Raw genomic sequence first — 17,415 nt, 5'->3', positions numbered from 1 at the left:
ACGGAGCTGACCCCGAATTCCGAGAGATCTCCGTTCAATTCATCATCAGTGAACTCTAGTGAAACACCAGAAATAACGGCACGACTGCCGTAAGATCGAGCGGGGTATGGTGACGCCCTGATTTCTATATTCGTTTTACCGTCAGTTATCAAGTTGGTGGTAACCAATTTGGTAACCTGCTTGCTGTTATTACAGGTTATTAGTAAATCACCCGAAGGGAAAACCCGAATGGTCTTGTAGGGACCAATTGTTTCATGAAGGTTAGAATTTATCACATTGGGACGATAGCGTTTGAGTTTCCTACCTTCGCCATTTGCGGATAGTACTACCTGTAACGAGGCATCTTTACGAGATTCATTAGTGGTGCTAGAACTCTGAGCGTTCGGTGAGCTAGTGCTACTGCCTGAGTATGCGAGGTCACGAATAGATGGTACGCTATATACAGGAACGGAAGGGACAGCTAGGGATGTGGCATACTACATCGGTTCAGTATTTGCGTCTATAGTATCCGCAACTTCATTCAATGGCACGACGGTATTGCTAATTTCTTCTGCTACGGCGTATGATTTCGCCGCTACTTTTGCTCGACCTGGTGAGTCATCACTATCATCACTATCTGCTGAATTGAACGCTTCGGGCGACACGCGCTTACTCGCAGAGGGCGATTTAATTGTGTTCATGAACACTATCTACAGGCGGGAAGTATTCCTTAAACAAGCCTAATATAGAAACTCCGTTGCGACTGAGTCAAGCGTACTGCCTGCGAGAATTCGTTGATTAGCTCGCGCTACTCTGGAGACGACCGTTCACGACGACGCATAATCACGAATCGGTCTACGAGATGATATCACGAATTCGGCCACGTGGGTTAATAGCTCGGGTTGGACCAAGAGGTTATAAGTCGTGAATGGAATGTCACGATTACGGCAGGATTTTACGAGAAAGGAACGTTGAGAATCCTGTCCTGCACAGTTCATGGGAAAATGGTCGACGGTTTTGGCGATATTACAATGAAGACAGAGCGGAGTATCTGAACAATTAACATCCTATTCTAAACGAATGGGCGTGAAGCCTACAGTGGCCGGGGCGCAGACGGAGCATGGTGACCTAAACTAGCCGATATTCATGCATTGACGGGAATTTATGTACAAGACAACTATGCAAACTAGGGGTCACTAACACGCGGCCCCGGCCCGCGAGGTCATATTTTGCGGCCCGCGACCTGATTTGAAGAAATTTCGGAAGATCGCTTCGTAAACAATTTTGAAATGCTGAAATTGATTTCAGTTCAAACATATTATTGTTCTTGTTCAAAGTAAGCTATTCTGATATGCCCAACATCACTATTCTTCACTAGCCGATACGGCTTCGGCATGGTATAATATCATTCCATGGAGGTAGAATTCGCTGAGATTAATGGGCATATTGTCTTGACGCGTAATGGCCCATCGCTGCCATGACAGAGACGCTTGAAAAACGACTTTTGGATCTCAAAAACAACATGCTTTACGAGAAGATAGTTTTCCAGCAAGTACCGTGTCTAGATAAACCCAATATCGATTCTATTATTATTATGGGGTGGCCAATCTGCGGCCGTAGAATGGAAATTATTCGGTTGTCGACACTTAAATAAATTAGAATGTGTTGGCGGTCGTCAATATGCAAATTGATATTACGAATTGACTCCCTAATTAATGAAAGGTTTGAATTATTCTTGAAATTTTCTTCGCGCTGTGCGCGGTTCAATGTCGGTTGATTTCAAAATTTAATATAGTAGTGTCCTTTGTAATCTCAGTCTCACAGTACAGATGGGAACAGCAGATTAAAATGATGCGCCCCGTATAGAAATACCAATGTTAATCATACTCTCCTTCATCACCAATGAAATCTTTTTCTGGTATGTATGCGTTTGGGAGAATCCGTTATTATTCCACTATGCCGACAATCATGATGAGAGGTCAAGAAATAACAGCATGCAACAAATGGAACTAATTACAATTGGCTCACCCAAAGATGCAGCTCAGAATTAATAACTTCTAGGGATGGTGTGAACGTGAGGTTCACGTTCGCGTTCTATGTGTGAACCTCGGAAATTTAGAGGATCACGTTCACAAACGAACCTTCCCAGTCAACAAAATGGGAAGCGATCGTCCGGCGTATTATGCGCATTCGATGTTAAAATGATGCTTCAAAAGAAACAATTTTCGCACTTCAGCTGCAGACACATTAACCCAGTGGTTCCCAACCAGGGGGGAATTCCCCCCTTGGGGGAAATTTTCCAATTTTTAGGGGGGAATCTGGCTTAATTTTTTTAGGGGAAATCTGGAGATACACTGGCTTAATTTTTTTAGGGGAAATCGGAAGATACACTGGGTTTACAAGGTTTTTAGATTTTTATGGTATAGAACAATTAAGTAGAAATTAGTTCTTTACAACTGTTTGTTTCTTTGGCGGATTTCAAGCTAGGTGTATGTTTATATGCCTTCCGTATATATTGCACCCCCTGATAAAGTGAGGCTCACGAGACGATTTCGTTGGGTCCGCGACAGCCTCTCGACCAAATTGCTACTAAGCAGGAAAACGTCAAGCCAAATTCATTACAAGGCCACTGGTGAAATTGTTTAACTTTTAAAGCCGACATATGAGCTAACGTGAAGAACATACCTTACCAAACTCATCGATTCAACTCAAGTCCATAGCAAGCGGACTTGGTGATTTATTTTTCGTCAGCGGCTACCCGACCGGTCGAAGACAGGTCAAATTTGACTGTACTTTACAAAAGTTTAGTGCGGTCCGCATTCGCCATAGTTCGGACATATCTGAATATGTTCGGCCATTAATTGCTCAGTCAACAAATGGTTGCGCGTCAAAAAGCACATTTTTTAGTCACAGGCAACTTTTTCATAGGGGGGAATTTTAGCTCAAATATCGGCCAAGGGGGGCACGAGACGAAAAAGGTTGGGAACCACTGCATTAACCCTTCTGTTGCCGTTCATTACCCCTCTCGCTACTGCAGCTTACAACCGCAAGTAACCCTGTCGCTACCTGAATCATTGTTGCTTTCTAGCAAATATATTAACCTTACGTTGCAAGACATCACAATTTGACAATATGATTTCATTGTCGTGTTAGTTATAATAAAATCCAGCAAGAGCATACATTCAAAATACCGGTCAAATACAAATAGACAGTCATATGAAATGTATAAAACGACACATTGCTTTCAGTTGAGATACAGAGAGATCTTCTTTCCGGGAAAAGTTTGACACAACTATTCCTGCTCTTGAATTGAAAAACAGATAAGATCTGGTTTATCAAACAAGTCTGTGCCTTGGCGGGAAGAATAGGATCAAGGCAACGCGGAGTTACCATCAGCACCCAGCTCACTGTGTAGCACGCTACCTTCATTCAGAGCCCAATTGGGAATGATATATCCAGGCCGTGTTATTTTTGGCATTTCTGGAGCCAGATGCCAAAACTGCCAAAAATGAAAATTTGAAAATGCCAAAAATGAGCAATTTTTGGCATATGCCAAAAATAACGCGGCCTGCCAAATAGTGTATTTCGTTCATGGTGTTGTGTTAACAGGACCGCGTTACAAGCGAGAAGAGCGTTTGTGAAAGGCAGATTTCTTAATCTGGGTCCAGCCCACCCATTAGGGGTGAAAGCATGGTGTCCTAAAATGGTGTGGGCACAGCGTGATTGAACGGCTGACTGCATTTGGTTTACGTCATACTTTCCATTTGTCCAAAGGCAATTTTACGACCATTTTTGACCGGCTTATCAAGCACTAAATTTGATAAAACGGGTATCAATGAGAAGCTGCCGCAGTACTGATTATTAAAATATAAATTATATTCTGCTTATGGAGCTGGAACCCCCAAAATCAACCACGATTTTTGCATTGTGATCGAGTTGAACATTGTGACGCAACAAACTGTCTGGCTATTTCTGAGCTGCATAGTCTCGTTTTGCCATACAGTCTTGTTGCGTCAATGTTCTTAAACAAGCTAAACTTCCCGAGTTGGTAATATTAAATCCCCCTGAAGTGACAAAAGTCCTTCGAAAATATATCGGTAGACTGAAGGAGAAATCATAGTCGGGCTACTAAATAGAATGTGTTGAGAGACAACACAGGAAACTCCTAGAAAAGGATCGGGAAGAAAATTCTTTCCGCGATGAGATCGATGGCACTGGCGAAGTGATCTCTTTTCATGATGCATGGAAGCCGGTTCGGCCCTCCAAAGATTTTGAAGCTCTGAAAACCTTTTCTGTATGACTGGCAACATTCTTTCCCTCAACGGCTACTGTTGAAGCCGATATTTCCCAGGTTCGCTGGGCGAGAAATGAATTTAGGAGAAACTTAGCTGACCTGAGTTTGGAAGCACCGTTACAGTGCAAACGATTTAAGTCTATTCAACAGCTGTAACAATCAGCTGTTGAGCGTGTTTGTTAGGCTTTTCTTTCTTTTTTTTGCTTATTGGCACCGAGTCCGATGGTTACTGCACATTTTGTGGTTTCGTTTGATAATATTAACCTATGACATCGTCAGTTTTTTCTTCTTCTTATTGTCTGTTGGCACTGATTATACGTGGAAGCTGCACATTTTGTGCTGTCTTTTGACAAACTAGCCCAAATAAAGCGTTTTTGTGACTAATTCGAGGCTGAAACAATCTATTAAGAGGGCGATGACAAAACTGCCAAAAATAAAAATCGAAAAATGCCAAAAATAAATTATTTTTGGCAGTTTTGGCATATGCCAAAATAACACGGCGTGGATATATCCCAAGTATAGGCTTGGCCTGGCTCACAATTCCATTTGTGTGTCTTGGAATCAACTTTTATCAAAATACACCAACCAAAACTCTGTCAACAAAAGGAGTTCGTGTACCACCTAATAGTACATTGAACGCTCTATCTTTCATGCTGGTGACGTCATATTTTGTGATACGATTGTTGATATACAATGTTCTTTCCAATTCTCTACTAGTTGCTGACGATTACCCCTGACGAGTGTCAGCCGAAAATATTCGGGTTCATTTCAATATGAATATACTATTTAATCTCTGATATCTGGGTAATTCCACTGGCCTCATATTCGTGCGATGTACTGTCAGCCAGACATGGGGTGATTACTTCATGAATGTAATCGATTGCGATTACGATTACTTCTGAATCACGCGATTACGATTACAACAAAATCACAAATTAGTCGATTACGATTACGATTACATTGGAAAAGTAATCACGATTACTCACGATTACATTTATTTTCCATCGTGTAGTAGTTATATTGGAAGACAATACATGGATTGTGCTGAAAAGACCTAACTGTCTTTACAAAAGATGGGGCATTTCCTTGTTACGTCATAATGTAACCATTGCCCATTTTATAGAGGACGGTTTATCGCAAACGACGTTTTGCATTCTTGCCAGCTCCATAACTGCCGCACCCCAAATTCCCCAATAGGGTGGGGAGCGTGGTTAGAGGGTACTCAAAAGTATTTCGTAAACCAACATAAATTATAAGAGTATTTTCGATAGATTTCATTAACTTGGAAATTCTGTTTGAGCTTTGCGTTTTAAATGTCTCTAGATAGCTTGATTTCGAAATGCATACGTCTCCCCCTCAAGAAATAAAGCATATATAACTCATAGTAATAGGCATTTAGGTGCCAGTCAATACCGCCCCTCGACACATCAAAAGACATGTGCAGTTTCGGCCAACATGAGACTCCACGAAGTGTGCTACTAAAGAAAGACATTGGCCGAAACTTAGGGTATGCGTCCATTGTCAATAGCCGCGCTGGGTGGGCGTGACTAACAGTCCATTCCTTTCAATCTGAGCCCACGATGCAAATGCCACCCGGGCACCCACAGAGCATTAGACATGACAATTTGTGTGTGCGTCTCACGCAAGTTTTTCTTTTAGTCTGCTATGTTTGGGCCACTACAATCAATATCTTTTGGCTATATAACAGACCGGAGGTCACGAATTAACAACATACAATAAAGTAATTATTCCAAGATAGGCTACCAGATGTTATAATTATGAATTACGCGCCACCTGCTCTTCAGGTAAATCTGGCCATCGGGCGCTGAGATAGGATTAAAAACGCAATATAATGCAATTACCAATATTATTGATTAAATTAAATCTTCAACTTCAAAATTGACTACTCTATGGGGGCCTAACATCAATGTTTGGGTGAGGGAAACTTTTGCTGTTTTGATCCTGATTCTAGCTACAACTCATGCTAACATGGTATATACGCCGATGGCTATGGCGGCAGGTCCAAATGTTCAATGAGGAATTGTGAAATAGCGATTGGCGCCCGTTTTGAGTAGAATAATATGAGAATACGAGAAAGTGAACATAAAATTATGCCTTCAACTTAATGCAGATAATGTAATGCAAGCTGCCATTACGAAAACGGCAAAACAACGGCTCGGTTATGATATATATCAGCAGCTGTTGATTTTAATGCTTCGTTGTGGAAACCGTAATGTTTTATTTGACGAGTACAAAATTTCAAACCTTTGTCTGGTGTACGTTCGGACCATATAGGCCTACTGCTCGCCAAGCAGCAACGGTGAAACTGCATTTAACTATAGAATTAGAACTATTACATTCTATAGTTTAACTAAGCAGAACCAAACATCAATACAAAAGTTGCTATTTTAACTTAGGCAGAGAGGTGATTAATTATCCTGTTGCGAGGTAGTGGTGTCTGAAATGTATTGATAACCCGATATACAGCACGGTGGGTTCTCTTACAATGACACTAATGTACATCGAATATCTATTTATTATGTGTGGACACTTCTTACGCAAAGACGAGCAAAGCTAATAGGCTACCTCTGACGTAATAATGAGCAGTGGCATTTGAAAATCAGACGTTTGCGCTCTCAATAACTGGTATAATACCTCTTCCTTGTTTACGAGTGTTCACTGTTCAGTTTATGTCACAGTCCTTGTACAAATAAAAAGTAATCGTTCTTTCACAAAGAAATCGATTAAATATGGGAAGTAGTCGATTACGATTACGATTACTTCGGGATTTTTTCGAATGTAATCGATTGCGATTACGATTACTTGAAAATGCTGTAATCGTCGTAATCGATTACGATTACTAATCGCGATTACCCCATGTCTGGCTGACAGCATGAAAAAAATCAACAATAAACGAGCATGCACCTTGATAATCTCAAAAAGTGTACTTGCTTTGCTACAAAAGATTGCTCGAAATATCAAGCTTTCGGTTTGTGAATATTTAGTGACTCTCTGCTGTGAGCTTGACACGCAATCACACAACATCAAGAGCGAAATACACCTCATGTAGGTAGTCAGCGAATGATCATTGAAATTGATATCGTTGTCTGATGTAAACAATCTAGCAGGCGTACGAGTCAGTCTTGATTTCACATGTTTATTTTATCATGAAAACCATATCCGTGCGATTGGGGTGATGGCTACTGCTGTATAACTTGTTAATGGGGTAATATCGGTAGCAAGTTGAAAACCCGTTTCACACTCTGCTCAATATCAACGTAGCAATCAGACGCCGAATACATAGTCCGGTCAGGCCTAGACTGTCAAGGCGTAAAAGTAAGCTTATATTTCCTTGCAAGTCGTCGTCGAAATTGTTGGCAAGGCGACGGAAGATATTGATTTTATGATATTATTATATCATATGATTGACCCAGTTGATACATTAGGTGACGTTTAATACGTCAATATGTACTTCAACATTGTGGCATTATGTGGCCCGCGTCGTCGCTAGGTATCGTGTTCATTAATATATAGGCTATCACTTCACTGACATTTAGGGTTGGAATTAGCAATATGACGTCATGAGGTTCACGTTCGCGTTCACACAGAACCTTTCAAAAATGTTCGCGTGCAGACGAACCTGAACCTTTCAGAGATTCACACCATCCCTAATAACTTCCCTACATTTTCGAAGACACCCCTTGCATCAACTCTAATGGTGAATCTGATCACATGAGCTGAAAAAGGATAAATATTTGATGGTAATATTTGAAATTATGCTAATATTAATGACGAAATTTACTCATGAATATGAAAAAAAAATCGCGCGTGGCGTGACTAAAGAACGAATCCCTGTAGCTGTTCCTAACATGACTACTCATGGTTTCGGTGCGCATAGTAAGCTGATGTGAGTAAATAGATTAGTTCGGAGTGTTCCGTCAATGGACATGGACAGTTTCACGTGAATATATTTGTCCCCAGTTAGTTCATTACTGCTATGCACTGGAATGCGGCCGCAAGCTACATGAGTGATAGAAATGCGGCTTTGAATAGCAAAAAGATTGGCAACCCCTGTTTTAGTTGCTGCAGAACTTTGTCAGGTATCGTGCGCAGCTCGTAGTTCGAAATATAATGGAATTTATGATCATGATATCTTTTGTTGTAGGCCGGTTTGTATTTCTTCAATAAAATATAATTTCTTTTCTGGAAACTATGCCCGTCACCCTTATGTTAGAGAGCACAGTGTTGTAATGACGTAGAGTTATCAAAACGTTGTTGTTATGCGTTGCCTATTCTAATATCGATATTGAATTCATGCGGCCCGCGGCCTCCACGAATTCTGAAAAGTGGCCCGCGACCGATTTTGAGTTGGTGACCGTTGATGTAAACGCATGAATACCTTTCCTGCCAGAGAGTCCGCTAATATTGGTGGACAAGTGACTGCGAGTCTCCGATGGTCACAGTAGGGATCTGGCGATTGGGGACAGACAAGGCCGCTGATTTCGGGTTGCGGTCGGCAATCACGTTGCCGGGGATGCCTGTGTGACTGGGAACCAGAGTTGTGTACATGTACACGGTACATATTACCACCGACTCCAACTCCGACTCCTGAGTCTTCAAACGTATACCGACTCCGACTCCGGCTCTGACTCCGAGTTTTTTCTTATGAGAACTCCGACTCCGACAGTAAATTAATCATCTAAAAATGACCGTTTCCTATGTGAAACGCTGGTAGCCTTGCGTAGGCCTACTATACGCTGAAACTTGCTGATTATTGAGCTTCGACATCTTTGGTCATTAAACCAGCCCATTAATCTTCTTGAATATTTCCTGAGCTTCATACCGACTAAAACAGTGATTCGCAAACGGTGGGGATCTGGAATCAGGGATCAGGGACATCGATCAGAGACTTCGATCAGGGAGCAATGGTTTCTGGTGGGGAATAGACGCGTTTGTTCAAACTTATATACAGGACAGTCTACATATTCACGGAGACACACGCGCAATTACCGTTACCAGTTAACTGCTCTGCAATGTATGTATCGAAAATTATATTGCGTGTTGTTCACAAAACCTCATTTTAAGTCTGCATCGTCAAATGATGGCGTCACAAACGCATCCAGCACGACTAGTTTGACGTGTAATAACGCTTTCGTGAAATTTTGAGTGCTACTGGTATCGGTTTTATATTGCAGTTATAGGCGATTGTCTTGCGTACTGGTGTGGTTGTGTGTCTTGTGTGTCTTGTGTAGGCAAACCAGCAAATAGCTTCTCTGTGATGGCAAAAGTGCTGGGTAGTGGGGAACAGGACCGTAGGCTAACTGCCACTCAAAGAAGCGCGAGCTCGAAGAAGCCCAAAATTACTTCGTGAATCAACATAAACTTAAGTATTTTTGGGGGGAAATTTATGTTACTTTTTCAAAAACAAATTTGCGCTGGGTGCACGATTTAATATTGCCGAGTATCTGATTATCGGAAACCCTTCCTCCACGAAAATACATAAAATTTATAGAAATGGAGACTTCGGCGTCGGCCATCACTGCGCCACGACGCACCAAGACATATGAAGTTATAGGCCATGCAACATGCAACCCCGAGAAATCTGACTGAACGATTAGCAGCGAGAAGACCTTGGCCGAGAAGGAATGGCCTTGTGGTGACTGAAAACTTCGATATATCCAATATACATATCTGTTTAATTGTCCATAGGCGGCTAAATGACTGGCGCCGAATGTTCTCGTCCAGGAGATCTGAGCCCCACAAGACAAATGCCATCCCGCAGGAAAAATTATTTGCCAGTAAAGCAATACCAATTTGAAATCGTGTGTGCCTTTTAGTTATGGCGATTTCCATATCTCTTGACGTTGCATATATAGGAGGTCACGAAATAGCATAATGTAACGAAGTCACTATACCAACGGGTCCGCCGAAGATATTTAATTCTTTTTTCGAGGTACTATCTTTTCCAATACACCTCACTCAGCTCTACCGGTAAATCTGATTATTGAGCAGAGATGGGATACAATTAAATAGTATATTCATATTGAAATGAACCCGAATATTTTCGGCTGACATTCGTCAGGGGTAATCGTCAGCAACTAGTAGAGAATTGGAAAGAACATTGTATATCAACAATCGTATCACAAAATATGACTTCACCAGCATGAAAGAGAGAGCGTTCAATATACTATTTTTAGGTGGTACACGAACTCCTTTTGTTGACAGAGTTTTGGTTGGTGTATTTTGATAAAAGTTGATTCCAAGGCACACAAATGGAATTGTGAGCGGCCTCGCCCTACGATTCGAAATCGGTCGTCTCGATAATTATTCGCACAAATCGGATTATCCAACAGATGTTTGCCGATGGCAGAATTAATGGCCAATATGAATATACTATTTAATTGTATATTGAAGTTCTGTACCTCCAAGAAGCTCTTCAGAGATGGGATAAAAAATCGATAACAAAATATATGCGACGCGACGCACTAAATAGTAGACCCAATGCAGCTGATAAGTAGCGGGGAAAAGCGTACAAGTACATGCTCAGCGGGGCTGAGGGGGTTCTGGCGGGCGAGTTGGTTTAATCACCCTGTGGGGGCCCATGACCAAGGTTTTTTGGCGGGTCTGACGAAGTGCTGTTACGGTCTTGGTGGGAATGAAGGCTCGGAATAAATCTGAAGTGGGGAATGAAGACAAAAAGGTTGGGAACCACTGGACTAAAGGCAAGGGGCACTTACGTTATGGACTTTGCGCAACACCACTAATACTGTGCATCTGACGGTTTTGACGACCCTATAGATCAGGGGCAGGAAACAAACAGCCCGCGAAGGGACTTTAATCGGCCCGCAGATAATTTACCGTCTCACATGATAATGTGGCCCGAGGTCGGAGAAAAGTAGACATGAAACTACTTGTTTTGTTCATGTCTAGATACATTTGCGAGCAAACAATTTCGACCATGAAATTGAACAGACAAAGCTGCGTTTCAATCTAACTGATGCTCACAAGCAGTCTTTACACCAAGGGTTTCTATACGTCCCAAATGCAGCCAGAAATCAAATAACTATTCGTCAACTTTGATCGACCACAAATCTCATTGACTTCCAAAGCTATTGAAGTATATTACGGTAATAAATGCATTATTTATTGTTTTTGGTTTCTATGCTTTCAACCTAAAATTCACATTTTATACGACTTATTCCTTGTATAGGTGGATAAATACACAATTACTGAATCGATTTACGAATCCAGCCCGCCAAGTAGGCTACTTCATATTCCTATATCCGGCCCGCTGACTAGAGAAGTTGCCCGCCCCTGCTATAGATGAATGTCCTACACACAGGGAAAACCATTCAAATGACGACCACGTTCGGACTCGAATAGTCACCTCTACGTCATTGCGCATTCATTATAATTTGTATAGACCGATATTTGCATCGGCCCGTTGGTAAAATCATGTTTTGCACATATGTAAAGTATTAGTTACTTTGTTAAACAAAATATTGTCTTTCGCGCAACGATAATAACTTTACCTGTTGTATCTACAGTTTCAACGGGAAATACGTGTAATATTAAAATATATGTAAAGTTACACGGTGTTATTCATCATACATATCCTCCTCGGTCGCCTTGCACACTTGCGGAACACTCACGATAATCTGCAAGCCCTTCACGGAACCCCGAATTCTTCGTTGAGAGCGAAAATATATCACAACATGCGTCTTATCTAACTGAGACATGCACATTACTATATATAGATTACTGGTGGGAAAAATGAACTTTGCATCAACATAGTGTTGAAAGAACTTATCATTCAAGTATAATTTTGTCACAACACGGATCTATTATAATGGACATTTATTGCAAATGAGTGTGACTTCAACTGTTCCATTCCAGCTACCAGTTCACAAATACGATGCTCCACCAGGAAAAGTGTCATTGTATTGTGTTCAGTTAAAACACAACAAGGTTATACTAATTTGTTTATCATACTCGGTTTCAAACATTTACGCAACGCTATGTATTCCAATTTTTTTTTATTGTTATTAATGAGGAGTGTTTAGTGGCGCGTGGCGCCGTTTCCGGCCTTGTGCACCACGGACAAAATATGTTATCAAGGATCAAATTTTCGTGCTCTGGGACATAGGCTTATAATAACTATGTATTCCAATTTATTTTGATTGAGATGAAGCTATAATCTCCGTTTGAGAACGGGTGCAGAACGGTCCCCTTCAAATCATTCTGGAAAGATCCGTTTATAACGTTACCGTATAAAAATAATTTGCATTCTAGCGATATAGAAGCAGTTTATATGAAGTCTTTACACGATAGCCGCCTCTGCGTCTTTATGGAAATTCGCATCGAATAAATAGGATAGCGTTACTGCTTTTTGTCCAAACTGCATCAGTCCGTAACGCGAATCCGCAGGTTTCGAGTCACACGCAGATGTTGAGGCGGTATTTCATTCAAGTTCGGAGTTTTCCCACTACTTTTATCAGTTAGAATAAGTATATTCATGTGCTGCCTGCATTTCGATGGTCATGCGAACTTCATTTAAACATCTCAACGATATAACACCAACAAGTTATATCTTTCATGATTTTATTTGATTTTATAGATTTCAAGAATTCAGGCAAGAAATCAGAGTCCCGAATTGTATACCGGCATTATGATAGTACTCCCAATACGTTCCGCTGATATTTGCTGTTGTTTCAACGAGTATTGTAAGTGTTGTACCTGAGCTGAACATGCTCATACTTATTGCCTAGAGTAGGAAGGCTACTCATATAGGTAAACCAGAGGTGGTCAAAGTAGTCAATAAGGCTACTCAAGTAGAAGTAAAGGAAGCGACGAAAAAATCTACTCAAGTGCGAGTAGAAGTAGTCTTTTCAAAAGCAATCTAAAACTACTTGAAGTAGAAGTTGAATTTCCTGACTTAAAATCTACTCAAGTAAGTATGTAGTTCCCTCTAATTTTACACGAGTCTGCGCGCATATTATTGTTGAGCAGATTTATGGTATTTGAAATTTTTCTTCTCGCTCCGTGCGATTTAGTGAAACGTATATTGATGTAAATATGAGGACCGCGCACCACCCTCGCATAATGTGAAATAAAAATATATAAAAATCACCATCATTTTCTGAAATAAGTCTAATTGTAACCGCAATTAAATGATAACGGTGAATTCCTAGAGTTGGTTAAGGCCGTTTGGATGCTTTAGTCAAAGACAGTTGTTCTAAACCTGGGGGTCGTTAGCCATTATTATGGGGATCGCGAAGATGTTGTACGTTCTCAACTTCCAAAATAGGTCGTGAGAAAGTGTGGGCAAGCTGATTTTTGAAGTAATCAGCCTGTCAATTTTTGACCTGGACCCCAGAACATTTTCAAAATGGAGATGTGGTTGCGACCATAAAAGGTTGGAAACCATCGGGTGTGCAGCCTGCTGGTGCATTTTATAGTAATATATGCTCTTTACCCGAAAGAGGAATATCCCCGAAGTATCATTGTGCGTTGACGGAATCAACATCAATTTGGTTGAGCAGTTCAAGTATTTGGGAATCACGTTTGATAAAAATCTTTCCTACAAATTCCATATTGACAGTGTTGTTAAAAAGTGTAGTCAAAGGATCAATATGCTGCGTGCACTTTGTGCTACGAGCTGGGGATGTAACAAATCGTCATTATTACAGTTACACATGTCTCTAATCAGGTCTGTCATTGACTACGGTATGCCAGCATACTACTTCTCCCCAAAATGTCATTTGAAAAAGATCGAAGTAGTGCAGAACAGAGCAGAGCATTGCGTTTATGTTGTGGAGAAATGCGCAGCTCTCCGGTCTGTGCGTTACAAGCAGCATGCAACGAGCCCCCTCTTCACATTAGACATAAATATCTGTGTATGAATTATCGCTGTTACCTACTCAAACAAAATGCAGATCAACATTCCGCGCTTGGGCTATTGCAAGATTCATGGCACGAGATATATGGGCTAAATAGACCTCGCTTTGTCACGTATAACATTTACTCCAACGTCCCGTTGTTTCGGAAAATTTCAGTGGAGAAAACCCTCTCCCACTTTCAAGCTCCGTGGCTGGCCCGCCCACCAATCGTCAATACGCAACTGCTACGTTTACACCCAAAGAATGTTACTCAAGATGTCATAAAAGCATGTTTCCACGACTATATGTTTGAATGCCACGACGGAGCTATCGAGATATATACAGATGGGTCCAAGACCTCAATAGCAACCGCTTACGCTTTCTATATACCCTCTCGTTCGGTATCGGTTAGTAGAACTTGTCATGTTTATCATTCCGTATTTCTTGTTGAACTTTTAGCGATTCTTCATGCATTGTACTGGGTTTCCGGTAATGGATGCAAAGAAGACAAATATGTGATTCTTTCAGACTCGCTTAGTGTGTTGAACACGATATCCAACCCTCTCACTGCGCCGACAGATATGTTTAACAAGTTTTTCCCCTTGCTTGAGCGGGTTACTGGAAGAGGTATAGAGGTAGAATTTGGATGGATTCCCAGTCACAAAGGTATCCATGGCAACGAGATCGCCGACCGCGAAGCAACATCCGCGGCTTTGTCTGGCCCCAATCGTCAGGTCCCTGAGGTGACCATCGGAGAAGCTAAGTCACTTGTCCGCCAATATTCGCGAACTCTCTGGCAGGAACTGTACGCATGTGAAGATAAAAGTGTGCATTATAAGCGTTTCCATAGTTGCATTTCAATTAAATTCCCGTCAATGCATGCATGTCGGCAATTCGAGGTCATCATGTTCCGTCTGCGCTCCGGCCATTGTAGGCTTAACGCCCATTCGTTCAAAATAGGATGTTCAGATACTCCGCTATGTCTCCACTGTAATATCGCCGCAACCGTCGACCATTTTCTACTGAATTGTGCAAGATATGATTTTCAACGGTCCTTTCTCATTGAGTCATGCCGTAATCATGACATCCCATTCACGACTTATAACTAGAGCCCGACCGATTATCGGCTCGCCGATAATATCGAGTCGATATCACGCTTGGAGAGAAATATCGGTATCGACCATTGAAGGTAAAAAAATATCGGCCTTTTTCGTGACGTCACAACATGGTGGCAGGGAGTCAGAGAAGTCGATAGAAGACGTGAGGGTGGTAAATTATAAAAATAAATGGCCAAGCTGCATATAGTGCATGCTGCATAGAGGGCAGTAGGCGTTCCTATCTGAAAAATATTGTAGATAACTAATCACCGTTATGCCCCGCTGACTTCGTGGGAATCCCCCTGCAGTAATCAATCGATCACCAAAGACAGAGAGCAGCTGGATCCTGGATGGATAGTTGTCTGCAGAAGATTTTAATCAGTAAGAGAAATGAGAACTTCAATCATGCTGGACTGGCCCTCGTGATGATAGAGAAAAGCGTCGCGTCGAAACGTTTCTCTGAAGATAGTGCTATTGGTTCGGTACCAACAGAGCTAATTATACCAGTAATGTATGAAGTCGTCTGACACTCTGACTGAGGGCTGAGACCTGCGGGGCCACCATGATAGGAAATATGCGAGCATAGAGGGCAAGAAAATCAAGCAAAGGTGGAGTAAAGCCAATAACAGATCCGAACATTTTTGATTCCATGATGACATTGGCCAATTCTGACAAGAGAGCGTAAAATATTGATCAATTGATTGTTGAAATGCTGGTCATAGTCGAGGCCCAAGGGGGATGGGTGGAGCAGTTGCAGACATGGACAATTTGAGCTGTTTTCACCTTTCTCTTCAGCTATTTGTTGATGATGTGCTGAAGGCTCCAGGTGCTCTGCCAAAAGAATATCAATATTCTTGAAACCATTGAAGGAAAGATCCCCTGCAAGGGAGCGGTGGAACCGAAATGAAGAAAGATTTCCAATCCTTGCTGTGCCACTAGGTACCAAGTGAAAGACTGCTCACTGTGTTTAGTACTATATACATCATTTATGAAAGACCACAGAAGTTCACTCCTTGGAGAAAGCGCCGAGAAATTGTGCTTCGTGAACTGTAATCTGCAACTGCTGGATTGGTGCTTTTGATATATTTTTATAGCCCCTAGATCATTTATTTCATGTTCAAGCATATCAATGGCTGTAAAGTTGTTGAAATAAATGCTCTGAGGTGTTAAATATGGGCCTTGAGCTAGATTCCATACATTTTGAATATCGGCTGAATATATCGAGGTTATCGGTGGAGGTACTGGATATCGGTGTTATCGGTATCGGCTCAGAAATCCAATATCGGTCGGGCTCTACTTATAACCTCTTAGTCCAGCCCGAGCTATTAACCCCTGTGGCTGAATTCGTGGTATCATGTCGTAGAATCCTTTAGGATTTGATTCGTATATAGATGAGGTTGAATTACATTGCAAGGGTACTTATATCAGGAGGTAATTGCAGACCGTGGTGCACCAGACCCTCAACGGAGATAAGCGCCACTACAACTTTTAACCATATAATTATTATAATAATAATAATAATAATAATAATAATAATAACTGTTGGATGTACCTGTTATAACTGACCGCGAAATCAGTAGCAACCGCCCGGATATAATCGTCAAACTAAAAAAGAAAAGAGAATGCTTATTCATTGAACTGGCTGTCCCAGCTGATCACAACCTACTGCAAAAAGAGTCAGAAAAACACTCCAAATACGCAGACCTCAAAATGGAATGTGAGAAAATGTGGCGATGCAAAATAAACATTGTACCGATGGTCATTGGCGCTACAGGGGTTGTAAGCAAAAAACTCATGAGACATATCCAACAAATTCCGGGTAACGTTCGATTCGATATGATCCAAAAGATCACATTATTGGGCACTGTGCCCATTCTTCGGAAGGCCTTGAATGCACCACTGGACTAAAATTCAGAGGTGGTCAGTAACGAAGTACTTCTACTTTTTCGAAGTACTCAAGTAGTTTTCCTCTACTTCTGGTACTTACTCAAGTAGATCTGATTTTCGCTACTTCTACTTCGTAATATTTTGTGATCTACTTACTTACTTTTCGCTATTATCAGTTTGTCAAGTAGAAGTAGTTCAATCTTCCAATCAGGAAGATAGCCTGAGGAATTTCGGGGCTGTTTTCACGGAGTATCAACATTTAATTTTCATAAAAGTTTAG

The 17,415-nt window shown here is 41.3% G+C and overlaps 1 long non-coding RNA gene across 1 annotated transcript in view; it reads left to right on the top strand.

The window, feature by feature from the left end:
• LOC145453275 (uncharacterized) overlaps positions 1-16,444 on the top strand; it is a 159,600-nt gene extending 143,156 nt beyond the window's left edge. Inside the window, exon 2 of the long non-coding RNA XR_013919690.1 lies at positions 15,263-16,444. This is a non-coding gene — a long non-coding RNA (uncharacterized LOC145453275). The remainder of the gene's footprint in view (positions 1-15,262) is intronic.
• The last annotated feature ends 971 nt before the right edge of the window (positions 16,445-17,415 follow it).

The sequence above is a fragment of the Botryllus schlosseri genome, chromosome 13 (genome assembly GCF_051294905.1).
Source record: "Botryllus schlosseri isolate E-star chromosome 13, Bs_hap1, whole genome shotgun sequence".
Classification (NCBI taxonomy): domain Eukaryota; kingdom Metazoa; phylum Chordata; class Ascidiacea; order Stolidobranchia; family Styelidae; genus Botryllus; species Botryllus schlosseri.
The sequence above is the reverse complement of the archived record's forward strand: the minus strand, read 5'-3'. Positions and strand labels throughout refer to the sequence as shown.